Genomic DNA, 3523 nt, shown 5'->3' with positions numbered 1-3523 from the left:
TTTATCACTGCAGGCCAAAGCCGGAGGCTCAGTTCAGTTCAATTCAGTCGCTCAGTCGTGTGAACCCTTTGTGACTCCATGGACTGCAGCACACCAGGCTTTCCTGTTTGTCACCAACTCCCAGAGCTTGCTTAAACTTATGTCCACTGAGTCGGTGATGCCATCCAACCAGCACATCCTCTGTTGCCCACTTCTCCTCCTGCCTTCAGTCTTTTCCAGCATCAGGGTCTGGGAAGGAGATGTTCCCCTCTTCGTTTACATAATTTTCCAGTGAGTCAGTTCTTCACATCATGTGGCCGAAGCATTGGAGCTTCAGCTTCATGTTTAGTCCTTCCAATGAATACTCAGGGTTGACTTCCTTTAGGATTGATTGGTTTGATCTCCTTGCAGTCCAAGGAACTTCCAAGAGTCTTCTCCAACACCACAATTCAAAAGCATGAGTTGTTCGGTGCTCAGCTTTCTTTTTAACACTGAGGCTACCCAAGATCATATCTACCTCAAGAGATTCTGGTTTAATTGGGTGAGGAGAGGTTCAAGAATCTATATTTAACAAAATTTGAAGTGATCTTGACTGGCAACTTTGGTCTGTGGGTCAAAGCTCCTGTGTGCAAGGATTGACAGAAAGGGTAAAGATGAGGCTCCTCCAGCCATCCAGAGCTTGATGCAAGAAGACAGCTCAAGAAGCTGGCCTGACTTATCCTAACACCACTGCCTACAAGATAAATTGCTTTCAAAGGAGTATAGGGGGAAATCTTTCAAGTATATTGACCTGCCATCATCATACATGCTTTTTCTCATTTTACATTTTACCTGCAGTTTGTAAATAATTACAAAAAAATCAATAATATGCCATATTGCCATAATCTAATTTGTCTTTTCTGATTGTGTGAAGGATGGGTAGGCATCTGGCATCACATCTCCAGGCCTCAGAGAGCAATGTTAAACATTTATAGTGAACTTAATCATCTGTCAGAAATGTACAAAGCCATCATGTCTCATTAATAATTATTAAATCATTGAGTTGCACAGAAGGAGATGTTTCCTTCTTCACTTACATAATGACCAGTAACCACTAAAATGTGGGCTATTTGTGATGCATGACCAGCACATCTGATGGTGGAAATCTGTTGAAGAAATTAATAAAAAATCTTATTAAGATATAGGCTTTTAGAAAGGAAGAAAACATGCATATAGATGCTGTATTATTCAGCCAGGCCAAAGAGATGCTCCCTCCCTGTTCAGAGTCAGGTTAAAATTCAGTCAGGTAATTGCTAAGAGTGAAGAGATGTGAAAGGAAATGATCTTATTTGCTTTCAGAGGTTAGATAACTCATTTCAAAATGCCCAGCTTCGCACTTTTATTCATAAGTATATGTATCATTTTATGAATAAAAGAGGTACATATTTTGATTTGGAATGAGGCTGGGATGGAAGGCGCAATTTTTCAAGACTTGCATTTTATTTCTGATGATTTTTTTTATTTCATAAGAATTTTTAATATCAGGCAATGTCATTTTAGCAACATATAATACAAGAATTGAATTACATCCATTGTAGATGCCACCTCCTGCCTCCCAATATTCAGTCCAGAGAATGTAAAGATTTAGCCTTTAACAATTTTGCAAGCTGTATTTGTCTTTACAGCAGCTGATATTACCAGCAATTTGTATTTTTCATTTTCAATCTTAAACTTTCTTCATTCTGAGTAAAAGTGAAGCTTCCTAATCTATACATGTGACAATTACATGATCTAATCAACTAAGGTGGTGGATTAAGTTTGTGTGGAATTGTTATGGATATCACACACTATCTGATTTGCTCTGACATGACATTCTGTGCCATCAACTTTCCTTTAGTCAAACTTTTGGAATCTTTCACATGTTGCTCCTTACCATGCTAAGGCTGGGCTTTGGCAAAAAGTTGTATGTTTAATAAAACACACAATATTAGCCTTCATTCCAGAGTTGACTCATTGGAAAAGACTCTGATGCTGGGAGGGATTGGGGGCAGGAGGAGAAGGGGAAGACAGAGGATGAGATGGCTGGATGGCATCACTGACTCGATGGACGTGAGTCTGAGTGAACTCAGGAGTTGGTGATAGACAGGGAGGCCTGGCGTGCTGTGATTCATGGGGTCGCAAAGAGTCGGACACGACTGAGCGACTGATCTGATCTGATTAGCCTTCATTCTCCCAGTTCTATGACAATACTCAGTTGCCATGTTGCTTCCCACCATTAGTTATTCCTCTGCACAATTGTTAAACACAGCCTTCCCAAAGACGCTTGAGCCACTGTGGGCTGAAGCACTGGTTAGTTGGCACTTATGAGGAAATCATCAGATTATCTTGTGCATATTACCATGTCTCCCAGAGGTTTTGGGAAGCAGAACCACATCTAAAATACTTCTTAAAATTTGGTAAGATTGACTTTCATGTTAGTTTGTCTGAACAGATTAATATATTTCTCTCCCTCTATTACTCATAAAGCTTCCCTGAGCTTCCCCGGTAGCTCAGTCGGTAAAGAATCTGCCTGCCACACAGGAGACCAGGGTTCAATCCCTGAATTGGGAAGATAACCTGGAGAAGGAAATGGCAACCCAATCCAGTATTCTTGCCTGGAAAATCTCATGGGCAGAGGAGCCTGGTGGGCTACAGTCCGTGAGGTTGCAAGGGTTTGACATTACTTGGAAGCTGCATTATCCATAAATGATTCAGATCACTTAAAAGAGTATATTTAATTTTTCAAAACACCATAAATAGGATTAATTGAGATTTGTGTATATTGAAGAATCCTTTTATTCTAGGGATAAATTCCTCTTGATCATGGTATATGATCTTGTGGCTGTTGGATTCTGTTTGCTAGTACTTTGTTGAGGACTTTTGTGTCTATGTTCATTAGTGATGTTGGTCTGTAATTTTCTTTTTTTGTGTGCGTGACATCTTTATCTGGTTTTGGTATCAGGGTGATGGTGACCTTGTAGAACAAATTTGGGAGTGATGGCCATAGAATCTGTCATACAGAGTGAAATAAGTCAGAAAGAAAAAAAATAAATGTTATATATTAATGCATATATGTGGGGTCTAGAAAAATGGTACAGATGAATCTATTTTCAGGGCAGAAACAGAGACACAGACATAGATAACAGACATGTGGATGCTGTGGGGTAAGGGGAGAGTGGGACTAAATGGGAGAATAGGATTGACATATATACGCTACTGTGTATGAAATAGATAGCTACTGGGAACCTGCTCTAAAGGACAGGAAGCTCAGCTTAGTGCTCTATGATGACCCGGATGGGTGGGATAGAGAAGGGGAGGGAGGTCCATGAGCAAAAGTGAAAGTGAAAGCTGCCCAGTCATGTCTGACTCTGCGACCCCATGGCCTCTACAGTCCATGGAATTCTCCAGGCCAAAATACTGGAGTGGGTAGCTTGTCCCTTCTCCAGGGGATCTTCCCAACCCAGGAATCAAACAGGGGTCTGTTGCACTGCAGGTGGATTCTTTACCAACTGAGCTATCAGGGAAG

This window comes from Bison bison, unplaced genomic scaffold (assembly GCF_000754665.1).
Source record: "Bison bison bison isolate TAMUID 2011002044 unplaced genomic scaffold, Bison_UMD1.0 scf7180017864471, whole genome shotgun sequence".
Classification (NCBI taxonomy): Eukaryota; Metazoa; Chordata; class Mammalia; order Artiodactyla; family Bovidae; genus Bison; species Bison bison.
The sequence above is the reverse complement of the archived record's forward strand: the minus strand, read 5'-3'. Positions refer to the sequence as shown.